The 23,328-nt window shown below is 52.0% G+C and overlaps 1 protein-coding gene across 3 annotated transcripts in view; it reads left to right on the top strand.

The window, feature by feature from the left end:
• Positions 1-8,992: 8,992 nt before the first annotated feature.
• The window catches only part of LOC146839389 (uncharacterized), a 136,116-nt gene continuing 121,780 nt past the window's right edge, over positions 8,993-23,328 (top strand). For all 3 annotated transcript variants that reach the window (XR_014981065.1, XM_085651415.1, XM_085651416.1), the window contains exon 1: positions 8,993-9,597. The gene's annotated coding sequence lies outside the window, so the exon portion shown is untranslated. The remainder of the gene's footprint in view (positions 9,598-23,328) is intronic.

Here is a 23,328-nt window from a genome sequence, read left to right as displayed (position 1 = left end):
AGTAGCAGGATTGTGATTTTAAGTGGGTATAGTGCCCCCTCCGGACAGGTGACTAGGGAAAGGAAAAATTGTAGATCAGACACCAGAGACCTGAGAATTATTAGACTAGGGTGACAGGTATTCTCAGTGATCATGAGGAGATATTGTTTAGCCTGTGTATTGCATGGTGCACTTGCTGCACAATTATTAAAGGGAGGTATCTGCATGCCCCTGATCATTTGTATCATGTGTTTCCCCTTTTGAGGTGTTCTAGAGAAGGAATGTAGGAACACACAGATGTAGTAATTTAAGAGATGTTTATCCCATTAGAAAATCATGAAATGAATATTTGTAACTCCATAAGGGACTGGCCTATCTGTAAAACTGGTTCCACTATGAACCACGTCCAGTTTTACTAATGATACCAGAATGTTTAATTGATTGGTTATTGAATTTGCCTTTTGGATTCCCCTCCTTTATATCTGTCCTACTTCATGAGCACTTTTTGTTTTCTTCACACTCCCCTTGAAGCAACCTCTTTCTCTATTAGGAGCGCTTAATATGGTGATCTGTTCTAAAAGTCTCTTAGTTTTCTCTGGTCTGTATCATACCCTGTCCTCCTCAGGTTTTGAGCTGATCATCTAAACTGACACATTTTCACTCTGACTCCTGCAGTACCACATTTTGGTGGGTCAGCACTGATTACAGCTCAGGCTACTGCTGCCATACCTTTTTGATGGTGCACTGTTCACACACATGTTGTGACTGATAAAGGAGAGTCTGCAACATGGTCAATCTCCTTGTGGCTTAATTATATTGAGATTGGATACAGACTGTCATGTAGCAGATCCTATAGGCTGGCACACTGTGTGTTTGAGTGTTGGTGTGAGTTACTGTGATATGTTTGGCTGGCTGTCACTCTTAGGGTCTTGAGATGATCAGTGCTGCCTTCTTTAATAGGCACCTACTCGGAAATTGATTCTGGGCTTAACTTCGCCTCAGAGAGCTACTTTGAAGGTACCAGTGGCTCCCGAGCTACTCGTTGGAGACGCCTGGACTAGAAGTACTGCCTTTGCCTTTGCGTCTTATGAGAGTGACAGTGCATTCTAAACCAGAGTTGTCCCATGGCTTCTGGCCACTCCCTTGAAGATTGCAGGCCACCTGCCTGCAGTCCTATTGTTAAATACAATGAACTGTTTTTATTCTAAACTGAAGGAAACTAACAACTGTGTCACATTTCCTACGTCACTAGATTCTGCGGGAATTAAGTCATAATAACCTGCAGAACATTGATTTAAGCATAATTCCCATCAGTGACAGCTACAGATGAGGGCCGGAGGTCTTGGCCCTACAGTCCCAGCACCCAGAAAAGTAGCAAGGCTGGACAGTGATCGCCAGCGCGCCATCAATGGTATCTCCAAAGCATCGTGCTTGCTTCATCAGAAGGCGTTGAGCATCAGAAAAGAAGGAGGGGCTGTTGATGGCAGGGTTGATTTGAGCCTTGAGTTTTCTACCTGTCATGTGCTGGCAACCTCTGACAGTGAGCAGTCCCTTGAACCCCTTGGCCTGAGTTTTGGCCACCCCCCCCCCCCCCTTTTTCTTTGCTCCAATGGAAGGGCAGTGCACCGGAGAATCTAAGATTGACAAAAGGCACTACATTATGGTGCCCATGAAAGAGCAGCCTGAGCGTCCTTTGACACTGAATAATGAGTGTTGGAGCCTGAGAATGTAGACCCGGGTCTGCACAAGATGATCTGTGCCCATGACCAATGAAGAGCACATTATTTGTAGTGTCTGCCGCAGAGGAGAGACACTGGTGCACTGCCTTGAGACATTGAGACTTTCAAGTGAGCTGTGAGTGTTTGCCAGGAGGGCACTCCAACTAAGCAATACTATTTTCATGAAGAGGCCTGAATCGAGAGGCCCAATGCGGAAGAAGACAATGGAAGCGGATTTGATGGACGATAGAAGCCTGCCAGAGAGGCTTGGAACGGACTTTGGGCACAGTTGCACAAGCGATTCCAGTGCAATTGTATAAAGTAAATGTTAATTAAGTTCTCATTTGACTGAATTGCCATGAAGAGGAAGTTGCTCCGCCTCTAGCATCCAAAAATGGTCCACCAGAAGTGAGTCTTTGTGCTACTATGTGTGTTCGGAGACCTGTCCCGAGAGCAGTAGAGAATAATAAGATGATGTTACAGCAACACCTTGACGACCTAATGAATATCGATATAGACCTAGATTCAGATTAACATGAGTCTTAGGTTATTGCCTACGTAATGGCAAAAAGAGGGTCTGAGGTTCTGTAATTCTCGAGACTGACTCCATTTTATATTGTGCCACCATTTTGTGTTGCCCTCACGTAGGCCTGTGAAGGTAGCCTGGCGAACAAAGTGGCCTGGCCTTCTTAGTCCATGTATACATTAACTAGGTTTCTTTCTGACTCTGGAATGAACTGTAAGAAACTGACCTCTTCACCTGAAACTGACCCCGCAAAGCCAATTTCCCTGATCGATCTTTGTCTGAGATTGCCAATCAAGATACTGTACATGTAATCATGCCATGCCCTGCAGTGCCATCTAAATCAGATTAACCTTTGTGAACTATGTAATTATAATGTTTTGCCCATATCCTGCTAAAACCCCAAAGGCCACTCACCTGCTGACCCTCCAGATTTTCCATTTGTTTAGGAATGTAATTGGTACAACTCCCTTACATGCCTGGGGCAGGATAAAGAGTATATAAGACTTGAAGTAAGACCATTCTATGAACTACCTCATTCAGTTGCTACGGCTTCTGTGTGACGTAGTCACACTCATTTGAGTTTAATAAAAATGTTCTTCTATATTTCAGCTTCTGTGCCAAATTCTTTATTATTGGTTTGAATGGACTAAGTATCAGTGAGACCCCTGAGAAGAAAATCATATTTCTTCACACCTACAGACTGAGAACGATTAATAGTCCGCCCTTGATCCTACCCCATAATGTCTATTTTGTCTGTGGATCCCAAGCTCACGTCTGGCTCCCGAGGGGGAGGTCTGGCAGATGTTATCTCTCTTTCCTTCTTCCCCCTGTGTATATTGCCCCGCCCAATTACCATAAAGATCATCGGCTGCAGCATAGGAGTACGTACTTGCCCCGAGTCAGAAGGGTTGTTGACACTGAAGATATAGTTCAGAAAGATACCACCTGGCAACAGTTTGATGATGCTGCAAGGGGTCTTTTACCTTTCTGGGGCCCCATGGCTAATAGTCTTCAGCTTCGTCGGCTAACAAGAGTTGTGGAAGGGGTTATCAATACAAGCTCAGGAAACCTCCTTGACCGAGCCAGCAGCCTTTTCTTCAACCTAGAGATCTTCCTTGCACACCACAGGGCTCTTCTTTGCACCTTGCACCCGGCCGCCCCTGTGCCGCTGATGGTGCAGCTCCTGTGCTGATTATTGGCCCCTACAGTGCTGATCCTAACCCCAGGAGCTTTGCTCCCACACCCGAGTGGTCTGCTCATAAGCAGCCCCTGACTGAAGGCCCCCTTAGCCCCATTGGCTAATGTTGTGCCCCTGCACTCTGCACCAAGATGCCCCAGTTCCGGTAGTGGTGCAATTTGAGTGTCTCACTGAACCTTGGTTCTAACCCCCACAAATTTATTCTTACAGGCCGTTTACTTACCTAGAAACCGATAACCTTCTTTTCCCCATAGGAACCAATGTTACACGTTTTTGTTCCTAAAATGTTGTGTTGAACTGTTTTTGTATGAAAGAAAAGAAAATTTGCTTTAAACCAAAGTTTCTTACTTACCGTTGTATTGTAAGATCCACGGTGTTATATCTAGGCATATCACCCCGAGAAATTGATGTAATCCAAAAGTAACACAAAAGTAATTTCTATATATTTGTAACCATTTTCAAAGCAAATACGAACCTGTAACGATTGCAATTCCATTCACAACTGCATTTCCTTGTAAAGTTTTGCCTTTGTGAGTATATTCTCCGTGCCTGTCCTCAGATCTGCTTGGTTCTAGAAATAAAACATAAGGATACCTTTTTATACTTACTCAATGAGTCTGGATTCTGTCTCTGAGTGTGTGTAATCAGTCCTTTATTGAGTGAATACAATACATGCTTAACACACTCTCTGGATAAGCCTAACTGCTCGCCCACACTACAACAAAGAGAGCTGTTAGTGATTGTCTAATTTAACCTCTGCTAAACATCTGGGGATCCCCTGGACTCTGTTCACACCATACCTCACTTTGGTATAGTGTATACAGAGCCAGCTTCCTACAGTGTGCGCCGCAGGGGTAAAACTGCAGACCACGTACTGTTTGTGTGCCACCCAGTGTAAACCTGGAAACCATGTACTGTGTGTGCGTCACAGGGGTGAAACTGCAGACCACGTACTGTGTGTGTGCCGCCGGTGTAAACCTGGAAACCATGTACTGTGTGTGCGCCACAGGGGTAAAACTGCAGACCACGTACTGTGTGTGTGCCGCCGGTGTAAACCTGGAAACCATGTACTGTGTGTGCGCCACAGGGGTAAAACTGCAGACCACGTACTGTGTGTGTGCCGCCGGTGTAAACCTGGAAACCATGTACTGTGTGTGCACCACAGGGGTAAAACTGCAGACCACGTACTGTGTGTGTGCCGCCAGTGTAAACCTGGAAACCATGTACTGTGTGTGCGCCACAGGGGTAAAACTGCAGACCACGTACTGTGTGTGTGCCGCCGGTGTAAACCTGGAAACCATGTACTGTGTGTGCACCACAGGGGTAAAACTGCAGACTAGATACTGTGTGTGTGCCGCCGGTGTAAACCTGGAAACTATGTACTGTGTGTGCGTCACAGGGGTAAAACTGCAGACCACGTACTGTGTGTGTGCCACTGGTGTAAACCTGGAAACCATGTAATGTGTGTGCCACAGGGGTATAACTGCAGACCACGTACTGTGTGTGTGCCGCCAGTGTAAACCTGGAAACCATGTAATGTGTGTGCGCCACAGGGGTAAAGCTGCAGACCACATACTGTGTGTGAGCCGCCGGTGTAAGCCTGGAAACCATGTACTGTGTGTGCGCCACAGGGTTAAAGCTGCAGACCACGTACTGTGTGTGTGCCAAATTCACCTTGACGCTTGACGAGGAGACGTTCTTGCATTAGCCTATACAGGGTTACTCCACATTTATAAAGCTCTTTAATGGAAAAATGATTTTTGGACCCCATTTTCAGTTTGATCGTACTACATAGGAAATCTCTAAACTGACTACCCTGAGTCGAGAGAAATTTGCCAATCATACCGCTATTGAGGCTAATATTCTGCCCCATTGGGTCCAAATTCCATCACATATATACCTTTTCTGCTATTCGACCAGCTGAACATATAGGAGCCCTGACAAAGTTTCCTCTGGCAAAAATCGGGAACGAAACGTGTTGGCTGTGTGCCAGTTTTAAAAAGATTGATTGAATAAAAAGAAGCAATTCTGGAACAGATCTCGATGTATGTGTATTGACTTCGCAACGAGTGCACCTTCCATTTTCTCTTGTGAATTTGGCTACCACTGACACCCCTGGACGGCGGGTGTGGGAAGCGACTGCACCACCTTTTGAATTTACTGTACATACAGACTGGATGTGCTTGACCTTGGTCTGCTGTTTGTTCTTTCTCTGATACTGCGTGTGTGCCGCCGGTGTAAACCTGGAAACCATGGGGCATATTTACAAGGCGGCGATAGAAAATTATCGCCGCTTTTGCGGCCGTTTTCGACCGAAAAGCGGCAATAAGTTTATCGCCCAATTAGCAAGGTCACGCTAACGCGTAAAACCTTGCATAAGCGCACAAATTCTTAACGCCCAGCTTTGCATCTCTAATGAGATGCCAAGTGGGCGTTCCTGACATGACAGGAGAAATGTCGCTAAGCGACATTTCTCCTATCATCAAGCCCCACGCTATGAAGCATAGCGGCAAGAAAAGTAGCGATAACCCCTGTTATCGCTACTTTCCTTACGCCTGCTTCAGGACTGACTTAGCCATGATATCCTATGGAAGGTGGATATCATGGCTAAGTTTGTGGGGCCCTATCAACAAGCTAACGCCACATTTCGTGAGATTATCGCTGGATTTCCAGCGATAATCTCACGTTAGGCAGTTAGCGCAAGAATTTTTATTGCTTTTGAGATAAGCGTTGCTAATAGCACGCTATCTCAGCGATAAAAATCCACGTTAGCCGGCGATAACTATTCTAGCGCAAAGTGCGCTTAGCGATAATTATCGCCGGTTGTTGCTGATATGCCCCCATGTACTGTGTGAACCGCCGGGGTAAACCTGGAGACAATGTTGTGGATTAGTGACATGGGATAACTGACAATAAATAGGCGGGTCCCTATGTGCTTCATGCCTGCCTGGATTTTCGACTGAGCCCATCAGCCTAGCGCCTGGATAACCCCACGGTTGAATAGCAGCGCCTTCCAAATCCGGATTGATTAAACTAGGGAGTGTCACACTACTCAGTCCATACTCCTGTGTGCATGCAGTACTTCAGGTCGGAGCAGAATCCCTGAGACGGAGGGCCAACCCCTGAGGGTGTCCAGGCATGTGAGGGTCAGGATAAGGGGGTGCTGAGACCCCCCCTCCCCGCTGCCTGAGACCCCGCGGTCATCAGAATCCCTGAGACTGAGGGCTAACCCCTGAGGGAGTCCAGGCATGTGAGGGTCAGGATAAGGGGGTGCTGAGACCCCCCTCCCCGCTGCCTGAGACCCCGCGGTCATCAGAATCCCTGAGACTGAGGGCTAACCCCTGAGGGAGTCCAGGCATGTGAGGGTCAGGATAAGGGGGTGCTGAGACCCCCCTCCCCGCTGCCTGAGACCCCGCGGTCATCAGAATCCCTGAGACTGAGGGCCAACCCCTGAGGGTGTCCAGGCATGTGAAGGTCAGGGTGGGGGTGCAGGGACACCACCCCTGCCTGGGACCCCGATGTCAACAGAATCCCTGAGATTGAGGGACCGCCCCTGACGGTATCCAGGCATGTGAGGGTCAGGGTGGGGAGGGTGCTGAGACAACCCTTGCCTGGGACTCTGAGGTCAACAGAATCCCTGAGACTGAGGGCCAACCCCTGAGGGTGTCCAGGCATGTGATGGTCAGGATAAGGGGGTGCTGAGACCCTCCTCCCCGCTGCCTTAGACCCCGTGGTCATCAGAATCCCTGAGATTGAGGGACCACCCCTGAGGGTGTCCAGGCATGTGAGGGTCAAGGTGGGGAGGGGGCCGAGACAACTCCTGCCTGGGACCCTGAGGTCAACAGATCCCCTGAGATTGAGGGACAGCCTCGGGTTTGTGGAGGATTCGCGTTCGGGCGGGGGTGGGTGGGAATGAGGGGGAGGGGCTGACGGTACTCCTAAACTGCTGGGTGTCCCCAGACTGGGGCTGTCATGTCTCCCTTCTCACGCACGAGACACGCCCCCCTTGTCCAGATAATATGGCCGCCCCCTGACGGAAGATGTCAGCTGGAGGTCACAGGGGTCATGCCTGTGGGGGGGGCAGGAGGCGTGATTGAAGGGATAACACCTGTTAATCTGTGATAAAAATAGGAGCTCTGTTCTCCTCGGCGGATAAGCGGGGGGGGGGGGGGGGGCACTGTGTGTGTCTGTTTACCAGGGAGACAGGGAAGAGGGGGCAGGGGTGACCAGTGAGAGGGTAGAGAGAGAGAAGAGACAGGGAGACAGGGGAGAGGGGGACCAGGGGGAAAAGGGGAGACCAGTGAGTGGGTAGAGAGAGAGAGGAGAGACAGGGTAGAGGTGAGAGGGGGCGGGGGAGACCAATGAGAGGGTAGAGAGAGAGGAGAGACAGTGAGACAGGGGGGAGGGGGTAGACCAGTGAGAGGGTCGAGAGAGTGGAGAGACAGGGAGACACTGGAGAGGGGGGAGACCAGTTAGAGGTTAGAGAGAGAAGAGACAGGGAGACAGGAGAGAGGAGAGAGGGGGACCAGTGGGAAGATGGGAGACCAGTGAGAGTTTAGAGAGAGAGGAGAGACAGGGTAGAGGGGATAGGGGGCGGGGGAGACCAGTGAGAGGGTAGAGAGAGAGGAGAGACAGTGAGACAGGGGAGAGGGGGGAGACCAGTGAGAGGGTCGAGAGAGAGGAGAGACAGTGAGACAGGGGGGACGTGGGAGACCAGTGAGAGGGTAGAGAGAGAGGAGAGACAGTGAGACAGGGGGGAGGGGGAGACCAGTGAGAGGGTCGAGAGAGAGGAGAGACAGTGAGAGAGGGGGGAGGGTGGAGACCAGTGAAAGGGTAGAGAGAGAGGAGAGACAGGGAGACACTGGAGAAGGGGGAGACCAGTTAGAGGTTAGAGAGAGAGAGAAGAGACAGGGAGACAGGAGAGAGGAGAGAGGAGAGAGGGGGACCAGTGGGAAGATGGGAGACCAGTGAGAGGGTCGAGAGAGAGGAGAGACAGTGAGACAGGGCAGAGGGGGGAGACCAGTGAGAGGGTAGAGAGAGAGGAGAGACAGGGAGACACTGGAGAGGGGGTACCAGTGAGAGGTTAGAGAGAGGAGAGACAGGGAGACAGGGGAGAGGGGGAGACCAGTGAGAGGGAACAAAGAGAGCAGAGACCGGTAGACAGGATAGGGGGGGCAGCGGTGAGAGGAGACCAGTGAGATGGTAGAAGGAAAGTAGAGACAGGGGAGAGGGGCGGGGGAGGGGGAAGACTAGTGTGAGGGTAGAGAGAGGAGAGACAGGCGAAGGGGGCAGAGTTGAGTGGAGACCAGTGAAAGGGTAGAGAGAGAGGAGAGACAGGGAGACGGGGGGCAGTGAGAGGGTAGAAAGAGGAGAGACAAGTGAGAGGGTAGAGAGAGAGGAGAGACAGGGAGACAGGAACGAGAGGGGTAGAAGCAGTGCCCGCTCTGTGTGAGACAGACTACAGAGGGAGACAGGGGAGGGAGAGGGCGATGGGCGTATGAGACAGGCTCCCGAGGGGGGGGGGGGGGGGAGAGAGGAGGGAGGGTGTTCACTCTGTGTGAGACAGGCCACAGAGTGAGACAAGGGAACGAGACAGGGATAACAGGTTAGCGTTAGTGGCAGTGAGGAAGAGAGACAGAGGAGGGGGCGAGGGGGATAGGGGAGAGGAGAGATACTGGAACTGACAGGGAGAGGTGGAGACAGGGGCAGGGTAGGGCGGAACGAAGAAGGTGGGAGACAGGTGGAGAGAGGGAGAAGAGACAGGACATTGTAGCGAGGGGACGAGGAGGGGGCAGAGGAGACGCAGGAAAGTGAGAGAGCTCAGAGGGGGCAGAGGAGACGGAGGAAAGAGAGAGAGGTTGGGGGGAGCTCGGGAATGTTTGGCTGAGGTGGGACTGAGAGACGGTGAGAGAGAGAGAGAGAGAGGAGAAAGAGGAGGAGGGCTAATGCACCCAGGGGAGAGGGGGAAGGATCGGAGGGATTGGGGCTGGAGGGAGGAAGAGGCGAGCCGGTCAGAGGTGGGCAGCAGAGGGCTGGGGCAGAGTCAACGAACAAGGGAAGGAGAGCTGAGGCAGAGGGAGGCACAGACGAGGCGCTGCAGCCGGTGTAGGCTTCGTCCCTCCCGCGGGAGCGCCGGACACTTCAAGGCTCTTCAGGGTACCTCAAGGCGCTGGGAGGTAAGTGCGGAACAACCCTCTGTACGGTAGCAGCCGAGTGTTTGTGTGATGACTGTGTGTGGGGGGCGGGGGGGGGGGTGGATGTGCATGTGTGTCACCCTAAGACAACTAAACACCTCAGAGGAAGTTTGTTTATTTGCTGTTTTATAAAACGCGAACTCGACCCGGGTCAGAGGTCAGTGATGGGAGAAAAGTCAAGGGTCTGAGGCTTTCGAGAGCCCAGAGGCAGTCCAGGGATGGACAGAGGCTCAAAGCTCCGAGGCAGGTCAGAGGGTCCGAGCTCAAAGGCAGTCCAGGGATGGACAGAGGCTCAAAGCTCTGAGGCGGGACAGAGGGTCCGAGCTCAAAGGCAGTCCAGGGATGGACAGGGGCTCAAAGCTCCGAGGCGGGTCAGAGGGTCCGAGCTCAAAGGCAGTCCAGGGATGGACAGGGGCTCAAAGCTCCGAGGCGGGTCAGAGGGTCCGAGCTCAAAGGCAGTCCAGGGATGGACAGAGGCTCAAAGCTCTGAGGCGGGACAGAGGGTCCGAGCTCAAAGGCAGTCCAGGGATGGACAGGGGCTCAAAGCTCTGAGGCGGGTCAGAGGGTCCGAGCTCAAAGGCAGTCCAGGGATGGACAGAAGCTTAAAGCTCTTAGGCAGGTCAGAGGGTCCAAGCTCAAAGGCAGTCCAGGGATGGACAGGGGCTCAAAGCTCTGAGGCAGGTCAGAGCTCAAAGGCAGTTCAGGGATGGACAGGCTCAAAGCTCTGAGGCGGGTCAGAGGGTCCGAGCTCAAAGGCAGTCCAGGGATGGACAGGGGCTCAAAGCTCTGAGGCGGGTCAGAGGGTCCGAGCTCAAAGGCAGTCCAGGGATGGACAGAAGCTTAAAGCTCTTAGGCAGGTCAGAGGGTCCAAGCTCAAAGGCAGTCCAGGGATGGACAGGGGCTCAAAGCTCTGAGGCAGGTCAGAGCTCAAAGGCAGTCCAGGGATGGACAGAGGCTCAAAGCTCTGAGGCGGGTCAGAGGGTCCGAGCTCAAAGGCAGTCCAGGGATGGACAGAAGCTTAAAGCTCTTAGGCAGGTCAGAGGGTCCAAGCTCAAAGGCAGTCCAGGGATGGACAGGGGCTCAAAGCTCTGAGGCAGGTCAGAGCTCAAAGGCAGTTCAGGGATGGACAGAGGCTCAAAGCTCTGAGGCGGGTCAGAGGGTCCGAGCTCAACGGCAGTCCAGGGATGGACAGGGGCTCAAAGCTCCGAGGCGGGTCAGAGGGTCCGAGCTCAAAGGCAGTCCAGGGATGGACAGAGGCTCAAAGCTCCGAGGCAGGTCAGAGGGTCCGAGCTCAAAGGCAGTCCAGGGATGGACAGAGGCTCAAAGCTCCGAGGCAGGTCAGAGGGTCCGAGCTCAAAGGCAGTCCAGGGATGACAGAGGCTCAAAGCTCCGAGGCGGGTCAGAAATGGGCAGAGGGTCAGAGCGGAGGTATTGGAGCGCTTTAAGGGAAGAGCACCAGTTACATTATATAAGGACAGACACGCATTTGTGGTAGACAGGGGGAGATTAAGTGATGTGCCCAGAATCACAGGATATCGAACCGACGCTGAGACTCGAACCTGGTTCCTCAGCTCTTAAGTTGTCAGCTCTGGTCGTCAGGCAGCTGCGAGGCAGTGTGGGTGCTATTCAGAGCACGCGGGCAGGTCTGGTTCTCTCCAGAGCTCGGAGGCATGCTAGGGATGGGACCCCAGTCAGTGATAAGAGGTCAGAGCTCTGTGGCTGGTCAGAGCCTGGAGGAGAGCTCAGAGGCAGTCCAGGCGCTGTTGAGATCTCGGAGGCAGGTCTGGGCTCGGATGCGAGTCAGCTGATCAGAGCTGTGAGGCGAGGCACCGATGGGGAAATGTCATAGTACCCCCAGGGGCACCCCGCTGTCCCCCCACCCCCATAATAGGTACCCAAATGACACACACAAGACAGTTGGTGTTGGGTAACAATGCTGCAGGTTTATTACATAATTCCAGAATATGTAATGGGTGGGTTATTTTACGGGCGATCCAATGGCAGGCAGCCAACTGGGCCGCCTGCCCGCCGGATGAGCCGGGCAGCGCGGGAGCGATGCCCGCCGTTGCTGCCCTCCCGGTGATTCTTTCTACGATCACGTGCCGTTGGTAATTCTACTCACGCCCCCCTCTCGGGGCAGAGCGTCGCATAGCAAGCCCCCGGTTGTTCAGGCCCACAACCGCCCGCAGGACTAGCGGGGCGCCGACACGGCTTCCGGGACCTCCCTTGAGGCTCCTCGGTTTTGGCTCAGGCACCCCCTATGGTGCCGTGCAGAGGTACCCTTTGTACCGGCCTGCTTCCAGATCGCCCTGTAACTCCGCCTGCAACGAAAAAGAAAACATTACAACGCTCAGAAACCCCCCCCACCCAACGCCTACGCCGGGTAAGCGGTAGGGAGGGAAATGGCGAGGTGGGCGACAGAGGTCGCCAGGTGGGTTGGGGAAGGCTAAATAGCCTCCCCCTCACACCAGGGCCAGGAAGTGACACGCATTGCGCGTCACTTCCGGCCAGCCCGAGGAGGGGGGCTCCGGTCTGCGTCTCCGCCCCCCCCAGTGGGAGGGGGTGTGGAGGGGTGACCGGTGCCCCGGGGGCACTAAGGTGCCGACCGCCGATTGGCCCCCTGCGGGGGCCGCGGTCAGCGGCATAGTACCCCCAGGGGCACCCCGCTGTCCCCCCTCCCCCATAATAGGTACCCAAATGACACACACAAGACAGTTGGTGTTGGGTAACAATGCTGCAGGTTTATTACATAATTCCAGAATATGTAATGAGTGGGTTATCTTACGGGCGATCCAAGGGCAGGCAACCAACTGGGTTGCCCGCCCGCCTGATGAGCCGGGCAGCGCGGGAGCGATGCCCGCCGTTGCTGCCCTCCCGGTGATTCTTTCTACGATCACGTGCCGTTGGTAATTCTACTCACGCCCCCCCTCTCGGGGCGGAGCGTCGCATAGCAAGCCCCCGGTTGTTCAGGCCCACAACCGCCCGCAGGACTAGCGGGGCGCCGACACGGCTTCCGGGACCTCCCTTGAGGCTCCTCGGTTTTGGCTCAGGCACCCCCTATGGTGCCGCGCAGAGGTACCCTTTGTACCGGCCTGCTTCCAGATCGCCCTGTAACTCTGCCACAGCCCTGGAGGCGGCTAACCGTCGCAGCCAGGGCCCCCCACCAACCCGCTATAGTCTTACCTGCACCTCTCCTATCTAGGGCTTCCTGCAACTAGCTGGAAGGGAACCGTCCCTGCAGAAAGAAGAGTTTGACATTCTGCCACCTCATGACAGTTTGACAGTGCTAGCTGGACTCAAACCTTGTGAGATCCCTTATAACCACAGGCCCAAGACTTACCAGTGAGCTATGGCTCCTGGAGTTGTAGATGGCCCCATCTATGTCCCCAGGCCCTAGACGCTATCCCAATCGGATAGGGTCTGCTGAAATAAAGGGCCTGTGAAGATGTGCAATAACTATTCAGAGCTCGGAGGCAGGTCAGAGATGGGCAGAGGGGAAGAGCTCGGAGGCAGGTCAGAGATGGGCAGAGGGGCAGAGCTCGGAGGCAGGTCAGAGGTGGGCAGAGGGTCAGAGGCAGGTCAGAGATGGGCAGAGCTCAGAGGTAGATCACATATGGGCACAGGGTCGGAGCGCGGAGGCAGGTCAGAGATGTGCAGAGCTCAGAGGCAGGCCAGAGATGGGCAGAGAGTCAGAGGCAGGCCAGAAATGGGCAGAGCTCAGAGGCAGGCCAGAGATGGGCAGAGAGTCAGAGGCAGGCCAGAGATCGGCAGACGGTCAGAGGCAGGGCAGAGATGGGCAGAGGTCAGAGGCAGGTCAGAGATGGGCAGAGGGGCAGAGCTCGGAAGCAGGTGAGAGCTTGTCTGTGAGGAGGAGGTTAAGGAGTACTTTGCGGAGGATAGAAAAGAGAATGAGGGGCAGTGGAGAGACAAGATCAGAGCAGGGGGTAAGAGGGAAGTGTGGAGAGACAAGAACGGGTGGCAGAAAATGACAGTATGGAAAAGAGGCGTGAGGTAGACGAGGTAAGCATGAGGGTGGCAGAGAAGAGAGTAGGAGAGAGCCATGAGTGAGGCTGGAAGGGAGGGAAGTGAGAGCTGACGGAGGAGAGATGGTGTAGTGGATGGAAGAAGAGGCGCCCGAAGAGGCGCTACAAGGGTGAAGGGAGAGAGGGGATGTTAGAAAGGGGCAGGGGGTGAGGGGGGCGGTAGAAAAGAAGAGAGAGAGGAGAGAGCGAGTCTGAAGACGGATTGAAAAGAGCAGTGTGGAAAGGGCAGAGTATAGGGAAGGGAAGGCAGACCGGTGGGGGGGGGGAGGGGGGGGGGAGGGGTAGTGGAGAGGGCAGAGGGGAGGGTGAGAGCCTGGGAAGAGCTAGAGAAGAAAGGACAGTGGCGGCGCCGGGTGTGAGCTCCCTCCAGGAACATGTTAGGAGTCTAATCTCGCACCTGAACTTTCTTTCCTACGCAGCTGAAAACGCGGTTCTTTTCGTGTCAGTCCCCCCTTAGAGTTGCCTGGTAGTTGAGGTTGTCTCTGCTTTGGGTCCTCGCCTTTCACACGGTTCTCTTCCGGTTTAGCGCTTTGATGCCGCCTGGTTTAAAGCGCTCCATAAATGCTACAATTAGAAGGTGTGGGAGAGGAGGGAACATTGAGTGAGTGGACAGAGAGGTGTAGGGAAGTGGGCCGTGGAGAGGGGGAGGGGCAGAGAGGGGAAGACACACCAAAGACAGCAGAGGAACATGTGAACCCGGTGTCAGCGGCGCAGGAGTTGGCCCTGCACACTCCTTCTGGGGGGGCTCCGAGGGACACACCTGGAAGGCTTCAACTGCTAATAAAATGGCTGTTGTGTCGCCGAGAAACAGCTGTCACACTGAAGCAGACCCCCCCACCCCCAGGATTTGTGTTAAATCTCTCTGAGAACACAGTCTGACCAGTCCTGACCGAGAGCTCAGGGACACCTCACCCCGGAATCCGTGCACCGAGGCGGTTTCTGAGGTCACCACCAGGCGCTGAAAGGCCTGAGACTTACCCCACCCTAATATGGACTCCAGGATATCGTGGACAAATATAGTGAGCCCTACAATCGAGAAGACAAGTGCAACTTTAGGTAACTCTAGGCTTACTGCTCTAAACTCCACATACCTGAGCCGTGGCAGCGCACACCCACGCAAGGCGCGCAGCTGTGGGTTTAGGAACGGTATATCCGGCCTCAGGGCCGGACTGACTATAGGACACTCAGGCAGGGCCCGAAGGGCTGGGATCACTGACAGCATCACAACCAGAAAGATCGTGTGGACAGAAAATTGTGACAAGTGCAAATAGGTAACTATTGATTTACTATTGTTAACTCCACATCTGCGTATCTTGAAGATATATCGATCGTATTAGTGCAGATATTAGGATTTATTACAGCCAAGGTTTACTTACGCACAGGACCTTCTCCTCGCAATATTTTTGTCGTCAATATATTTGATACAACATTTTCTCGGCTGTATTTCTGGTTCCTTGTCCCGTGCAGACCCCCTGGGCTGGTCTGTATTTCTGGTTCCTTGTCCAGTGCAGACCCCCTGGGCTGGTCTGTATTTCTGGTTCCTTGTCCAGTGCAGACCCCCTGGGCTGGTCTGTATTTCTGGTTCCTTGTCCAGTGCAGACCCCCTGGGCTGGTCTGTATTTCTGGTTCCTTGTCCCGTGCAGACCCCCTGGGCTGGTCTGTATTTCTGGTTCCTTGTCCAGTGCAGACCCCCTGGGCTGGTCTGTATTTCTGGTTCCTTGTCCAGTGCAGACCCCCTGGGCTGGTCTGTATTTCTGGTTCCTTGTCCCGTGCAGACCCCCTGGGCTGGTCTGTATTTCTGGTTCCTTGTCCCGTGCAGACCCCCTGGGCTGGTCTGTATTTCTGGTTCCTTGTCCAGTGCAGACCCCCTGGGCTGGTCTGTATTTCTGGTTCCTTGTCCCGTGCAGACCCCCTGGGCTGGTCTGTATTTCTGGTTCCTTGTCCTGTGCAGACACCCTGGGCTGGTCTGTATTTCTGGTTCCTTGTCCTGTGCAGACACCCTGGGCTGGTCTGTATTTCTGGTTCCTTGTCCTGTGCAGACCCCCTGGGCTGGTCTGTATTTCTGGTTCCTTGTCCCGTGCAGACCCCCTGGGCTGGTCTGTATTTCTGGTTCCGTTGTCCCGTGCAGACCCCCTGGGCTGGTCTGTATTTCTGGTTCCTTGTCCCGTGCAGACCCCCTGGGCTGGTCTGTATTTCTGGTTCTGTTGTCCCGTGCAGACCCCCTGGGCTGGTCTGTATTTCTGGTTCCGTTGTCCCGTGCAGACCCCCTGGGCTGGTCTGTATTTCTGGTTCCGTTGTCCCGTGCAGACCCCCTGGGTTGGTCTGTATTTCTGGTTCCTTGTCCTGTGCAGACCCCCTGGGCTGGTCTGTATTTCTGGTTCCTTGTCCCATGCAGACCCCCTGGGCTGGTCTGTATTTCTGGTTCCTTGTCCCGTGCAGACCCCCTGGGCTGGTCTGTATTTCTGGTTCCGTTGTCCTGTGCAGACCCCCTGGGCTGGTCGGACAGGGCAGTGTGTGGGCCGGATCCGTGGCTGTCCATGAGCCCGCCTTATGGTCTGATGAGCTGGTTTTTCTGTTGCTTTTCCTGATATTAAAACAAACATTGTCTGCAGTCAGCTCAGATCCATGCAGCCTTCTATAGCCAGTGAAACGCTTCCACAGCTGTCTTTACGAGTTCAAACCTGGCCCCACTTCGCAAACGCCAGCCACTTTTTAGGTCTCGCCTGAGCCAGCGCTTTGGCGCTGCTCTGGCGAGAGCTTTAGTGAACAGGGGATTTGGTAGTGCAAACTAGTGCTTTTCAGGCCTCCAAATACAGTGCATGTGCGCCGGGCGCGCGCACCATTTGTCAGCCTGCTGATCACTTTCGCGGCCACTTTGATGTTCTCAGTGAGCCGCGCGGCCACTGAGAACATTAAAGCGGCCGCGAAAGTGCTCACCATATGCCAGCCTTCCCTGTGTTGCTTTAGCACTCACTGCCCCCCTCCCCCCTCCATGTTACCCGTGTGGCTCACTTTCTCTTTCATAGCCGCGCAGCGTTAATTTCACAGCCGCGCGGCCAATGCTTGTTTTGCAATTGTTACAGAGCGACAAATATTTTTGGGGAAAGTGCCCCCTCAGCTTTCAGAGACCGGCAATGAGTGAGGACTCGATTGATTGGCTGTGCCCCAGCCCTACTGCCGAATTGCGTAATCTCAGCATTTCCTTTCAGCCTTTCCTGCCTCTAGGTCATTGTTTGCTTACTCCTTCTAATCGTGTCGGGCAGTCTTTTTTTATGTGGATTTCTTAAGATTTCATCGCACTGTTTTAATTGTATCTTGCGTATCACTTTGGTACATTTTTCACAGCATTGCTAATTTCTGCTCACAAGTAGTTGCTGTGAATGAATATTCACACTGCCTTCAATTTCGGCCAGTGAGATATGTCCGGTGTTATATTTTTTCCAGCTATCCTTGAAGCAGTGTGGCATGCCTTCCCCACATTGCCTATAATGCTTATAAGTAAACAGAAAACAAACAAGCGACTGAAGTCAGATTAAAAAACAAAAAACCCTCCCCCCTTTCAGCACCGCAATGCATGGATTGGTTTTATTTACTTTCAAGGGACCGACATAGTCATGCGTTGTGCTGCACGTTACCACCGCAGACATCATGCAATGCACTTTAGCGTTGCAATAAGAAAAGCAAACCTACAAGCCCAAAAATCCAAAGTGCTGTTGGTGAAAACAGCTGGCTATGTGACGGTGAATATTATCAACAAGCATTGGCATAGCCAATAGGTCTCGCTTTTTGGACCGTATAACTATTTAGTTATGCAGCAGAATATCCTTGGTGCAACAACACCAACTGTTGCATGGCTAAACACTTATAAGGTCCCAAAAGCGAGACCTATTGGCTATGCCAATGCTTGTTAGCTATTTCATTTGTTAATGGGACCCCTTTTATTTTGGTGCTGGGGCCCAGTTTCTGACCCAGTCCAACCTGTCTCTACTTACCTATGTGTACCTACCCTGTCCATATTTTGGTACCTCGATGTTTCCGTAGTCGATATTTTGATGCACAACTCCCCAAGATTCCCATGAGACATAAACCCCAGCTCTGCCAACCCCACGGGGTGGGCGCTTCTATGACAGCCACTGTGGAGGCCACAGCTTCCCCCCGCCCCCGGTGCAGGGTGGGGGGCTAACAGCAAACCTCAAACTCTCGCTACACCTTGTGTTTGTATTTGTGAGAGGGTCTGTGCAGCTCAACAAACCAACTAGAATGTTACACACTGGGGGCCACATGTACTGTTGTTCTGGTCACTATTTGAGAACAGTTTGTGACTGAAAACCTAGCCTGGGAGCCATCCTCGGCGCTAATGTCAGTTTACGGACTCGGACTGCCTTCAGTCTGACCTCCTGATTCATTTTAATTAGTTTGGGCACAAATTGCAGCTGACTCTGATTGGCCACCATCACAGGCACGGTGGCGGCAAGCACCAGCAGACCACCCCCCACTGATCATTTTTTTTTAAAAGAATCTTTTTTTACGTTTCGGTGAGAGTAGCTGGTGGTCCAGTGAAGCACTGCCCACTCCCCCTGAATCGTGCACCCCAATTCAGAAAGTAAATGGGATCCTAAGAGGACCCTCTTCTCTTTTGCAACACGGTTACTACCGCAAGTAAGGAGTCAGTAACTTTCCGTTGGTTTGCGACCAGAATTCTAGCCCTAAACCATTGATAAAGGTGTTATTGTTTTGTAATTTCGAGTTAGGAGTCACAGTATCGAGTCAAGGAGTCAAAGCATTGAGTCAAGGAGTCAAAGTGTTGAGTCAGGGAGTCAAAGTATTGACTCAAGGAGTCAAAATATCGAGTCAGGGAGTCTAAGTAATGAGCCAGGGAGTCACAGTATCGAGTCAGGGTGTCAAAGTATTGAGTCGAGAAGTCAAAGTATTGAGACAGTGAGTCAAAGTATTGAGTCAAGGAGTCACAGTATCGAGTCAGGGAGTCAAAGTATTGAGTCGAGAAGTCAAAGTATTGAGTCGAGAAGTCTAAGTATTGAGACAGGGAGTCAAAGTATTGAGTCAAGGAGTCTAAGTATTGCGCTAGGAGTCAAAGTATCGAGCCAGGCAGGGAGATAAAGCATTGAGTCAAGGAGTCAAAGTACTAAGTCAAGGAGTCAAAGTATTGACTCAAAGAGTCAAAATATCGAGTCAGGGAGGCTAAGTAATGAGTCAGGGAGTCACAGTATCGAGTCAGGGAGTCAAAGTATTGAGTCGAGAAGTCAAAGTATTGAGACAGGGAGTCAAAGTATTGAGTCAAGGAGTCACAGTATCGAGTCAGGGAGTCAAAGTATTGAGTCAAGAAGTCTAAGCATTGAGTCAGGGAGTCAAAGTATTGAGTCAAGGAGTCAAAGTATCGAGTCAGGGAGTCTAAGTATTGCGCTAGGAGTCAAAGTATCGAGCCAGGCAGGGAGTCAAAGCATTGAGTCAAGGAGTCAAAGTATTGAGTCAAGGAGTCAAAGTATTGAGTCAGGGAGTCAAATTATTGAGCTAGGAGTCAAAATATCGAGTCAGGGAGTCAAAGTATTCAGTCAGGGAGTCAAAGTATTGAGTCAGGGAGTAAAAGTATTGAGTCAAGGAGTCAGCGTATTGAGCCAGGCAGGGAGTTAAAGTATTGAGCCAGAGTATAGAGTTAAGGAGTCAAAGTATTGAGCAAGGGGTCAGAGTATTCAGCCAGGAGTCAAAGGATTGATTCAAGGATTCAGAGTATCGAGCCAGGAGTCAAAGTATTGAGTCAAGGAGTCAAAGTATTGAGCTAGGGAGTCAGAGCATCAAGTCAAGGACTTAAAGTATCGTGTCAGGGAGTCAAAGTATAAGGCCAGGGGCCTGAGTAGAGAGTCAGGGAGTCAAAGTATCGAGCCAGGGGTCAGAGTATAGAGTCAGGGAGTCAAAGTATCGAGCCAGGGGTCAGAGTATAGAGTCAGGGACTCAACGTATCGAGCAAGGGAGTTAGAGCATTGGTTCAAGTAGTCATAGTATTGTGTCAGGGAGCCAAAGTATCGAGCCAGGGAGTCAAAGTATTTAGCCAGGGAGTAAAGTATTCAGCCTGGAGTCAAAGGATTGAGTCAAGGAGTCAGAGTATCGAGTCAGAGAGTCAAAGTATCGAGCCAGAGATTCAGAGTATCGAGCCAGGAGTCAAAGTATTGAGTCAAGGAGTCAAAGTATCGAGCCAGGAGTCAAAGTATGGAGTCAAGAAGTCAAAGTATCAAGCCAGGAGTCAAAGTATTGAGCCAAGGAGTAAAAGTATTGAGCCAGGGAGTCAGAGCATCGAGTCAACTAGTCAAAGAATCGTGTCAGGGAGTCAAAGTATCGAGCCAGGGAGTTAAAGTATTGAGTCAAGGAATTAAAGTATCGAGCCAGGGAGTCAGAGTATTGAGTCAAGGTGTCAGAGTATCGAACCAGGGAGTCAACGTATCGAGCCAGAGAGTCAAAGTATTGAGGCAGGAGTCAAAGTGTCAAGTAGTCAAAGTATCAAGTCAGGGGAGTCAAAATATCGAGCCAGGGAGTCAAAGTATTGAGCCAGGAGTCAAAGTATTGAGTTATGGAGTCAAAGTTTCGAGCCAGGGAGTCAAAGTATCGAGCCAGGGAGTCAGAGCATTGACTCAAGGAGTCAAAGTATTGTGTCAGGGACTCAAAGTATCGAGCCAGGGAGTCAAAGTATTAAGTGAAGGAGTCAAAGTATCGAGTCAAGTAGTCAAAGTATCAAGTCAGGGGAGTCAAAGTATTGAGCCAGGGAGTCAAAGTATCGAGCCAGGAGTCAAAGTATTGAGTCAAGGAGTCAAAGTATCGAGCCAGGAGTCAACGTATCGAGCCAAGGAGTTAGAGCATTGACTTAAGGAGTCAAAGTATCGAGCCAGGAGTCAAAGTATCATGTCAGGGAGTCAAAGTATGGAGCCAGGGAGTCAGAGCATCGACTTAAGGAGTCAAAGTATCGAGCCAGGAGTCAAAGTATCATGTCAGGGAGTCAAAGTATGGAGCCAGGGAGTCAGAGCATCGATTTAAGGAGTCAAAGTATTGTGCAAGGGAATCAAAGTATCGAACCAGGGAGTCAAAGTATCGAGCCAAGGAGTCAGAGCATTGACTTAAGGAGTCAAAGTATCGAGTCAAGGAGTCAAAGTATGGAGCCAGGGAGTCAGAGCACCGAGTCAAGGAGTCAAAGTATCATGTCAGGGAGTCAAAGCATGGAGTCAGGGAGTCAGAGCATCGAGTCAGGGAGTCGAAGCATCCAGCCGGGAGTCAAAAGTATCAAGTCAGGGAGTCGGAGTATTACACCTGGGAGTTAGAGGGTCAGAGTTTTGAGCCGGGGAGTCCCTATAGCAGATTTGACATTTTAACCCCAGTGATACCCACAGCAGCACACATGCCCCGCCCCACGTCCCAGCTCCACAGATGACTGGTGGGACCACCTTGAGACCACTTTTACCTCCTAAACCGTCCACAGAGGAGCAGCTTGAAACCTCCCCCTGTGGGAGTGCACTTCTTACAGAGGTTCATGCAGCAATTTAAGATCAACACAGTGCTTCGGATTGTGTCTCCCACGTCCATGTTGACACCAACGAATACCCTGTTACTTAGAATTAGCTACTCTCCCACACCTTTGTGTTTACACTTCTGACTGTAACTGAGCATTCATATCCCTACCATATTCGTCACTGGCTACCAGACGGGCCAAACGCAGGCACATGAGACCCCCACATCTTCAGTCTCGGCACACTCACTCCTGCCCTGTGGGTTCCCATGATCTATTTACACAGAAATTAACTGGGCAGAAAAAGAATCCACTTTGGCCAAACAAGAACCTTATGCCTTTGGTATTGAAATTCCAGCCCAACAGCTGCCTTGGTTCCTCTACTCACTCATAAGGTGCAAAAAGGAAATCCGAAATATTGTGACTAGAGGGCAAAAGGATAGGGGGAGGGGCATGCTACAAGCTGCATTCTGCACTCAGGGCAGGATGGATATGATTGACGCATGCGACCAATGGGTTCTAGGTCCAAGGGACAGAGCGAAGGACGTGCCACAAGCCATACCCTACACTCAGAGGCAGCTGAGTGTTACTGGAGGATGTGCCCGTCGGGTTCTGGGGCGAAGGGCATGCCACAAGCTGCATCCTGGACTCAGGACAGGCTGGGTATGATTGAAGTATGTGCCCAACCCAATGGGTTCTGGGTCCAAGGGACAGAGCGAAGGACGTGCCACAAGCCGCACCCTACACTCAGAGGCAGCTGAGTATTACTGGAGGATGTGCCCGTCGGGTTCTGGGGCCAAGGAACAGGGCGAAGGGCATGTCACAAGCTGCATCCTGGACTCAGGACAGGCTGGGTATGATTGAAGTATGTGCCCAACCCAATGGGTTCTGGGGCCATGGCACAGGGCGAAGGGCATGCCACAAGCTGCACCCTACACTCAGAGGCAGCTGAGTATTACTGGAGTGTGCCCATGGGTTCTGTGTTCAGGGGACAGGGCGAAGGGCATTCCACAAATTACGCCCTGCACTCAGGGCCTGCTTGATCCAATATATCAAATAAAATCCCCATAAATTAGATAGAACACCTTTTTTAAGGGGCGGGATGGTTCACAATTAAAATGGGCATTTTGAGAAGACTGGGGCATCAGTTCTGCTTTGTGTGTTTACCTGTAGTGCAAACAAAAGGTCACAGATCTGGGTTGAATCCATCGTTCTTTAGCTCACTTCACCACCCGAGTTCAGACCCAGCTATATGCAAATCAGTCTTGACCCTGTGCCTCATGGGGACAGTCCAGCTCGCACTGCCAAGCCAGGTCTTCCCTGAACTGGAAACAAGCATTCTGGGACCGGTTTCAGGGTAACACCCCTCATCATCCAGGCTAGCTTGAATCCAGTGGCAAAGTGAGCAACGGACCCAGCAAACACAAGAATATGATGGACGGAGCACTGAAACTTTGCAGACACTCAACCCCCAGTCACAGATCTGGGTTGAATCCATCATCGTTCTTTAGCTCACTTTGCCACCTCAGTTCAGACCCAGCTATATACAAATCAGTCTTGACCCTGTACCTCATGGGAACAGTCCAGCCCGAACTGGGTAGTCAGGTCTTCCCTGACTTGGAAACAAGCATCCTGAGACTGGTTTCGGGGTAACACCCCTCATCAGCCAGGATTGCTTTAATACAATGGCAAAGTGAGCAAGGGACCCACACCTGGGCATACCCTGCCAACTTAGGGCGAACAAAGCAAACACAAGGAGATGGTGGACGGAGCGTCGAAACTTTTCATACACTCACCCCCAGTCACAGATCTGGGTTGAATCCATCATCGTTCTTTAGCTCACTTCGCCACCTCAGTTCAGACCCAGCTATATGCAAATCAGTCTTGACCCTGTGCCTCATGGGAACAGTCCAGCTCGAACTGCCAAGCCAGGTCTTCCCTGAACCGTAAACAAGCATCCTGGGTCTGGTTTTGGGGTGACACCCCTCATCAGCCAGGCTAACTTGAATCCAGTGGTAAAGTGAGCAAGGGACCCATGTCTGGGCATACCCTGCCAACTTAGGGCAAACAAAGCAAACACAAGGAGATGATGGACGGAGCGCTGAAACTTTTCAGACACTCCATGTCCATGGGACCACTGTCCTCTTGTAAAAAATATTTTCA

The sequence above is a fragment of the Triturus cristatus genome, chromosome 4_1 (genome assembly GCF_964204655.1).
Source record: "Triturus cristatus chromosome 4_1, aTriCri1.1, whole genome shotgun sequence".
NCBI classification, from domain to species: Eukaryota; Metazoa; Chordata; class Amphibia; order Caudata; family Salamandridae; genus Triturus; species Triturus cristatus.
This window is presented reverse-complemented; position numbering and strand designations above follow the sequence as displayed.